Below are 312 nucleotides of genomic sequence, written 5' to 3'. Positions count from 1 at the left end.
TGACGAGTTGATGGGTGCAGCACACCAACAAGGCACAAGTATACATATGTAAAAAACCTGCACGTTATGCACATGTACCCTACAACTTACAGTATAATAATAATAAATAAATTTAAAAAAATAAAAATAAAAATAAAAATAAAAATAAAATATGTAATGCAAATATATATGCAGAGTTTTACATCTTTCTCCTGGGTTCATTAAGTCTAACCAGTAAGTATAATCATTTCATAAGTAAAATGAAATAACTCATCCAGTAATACTCAACCACAGGATAATACGTAAAGAAAAACTGTCTTGAAATACTCAGGG

Source organism: Papio anubis, chromosome 10 (assembly GCF_008728515.1).
Source record: "Papio anubis isolate 15944 chromosome 10, Panubis1.0, whole genome shotgun sequence".
Lineage (NCBI taxonomy): Eukaryota > Metazoa > Chordata > Mammalia > Primates > Cercopithecidae > Papio > Papio anubis.
Note: the sequence above shows the minus strand (reverse complement) of the source record.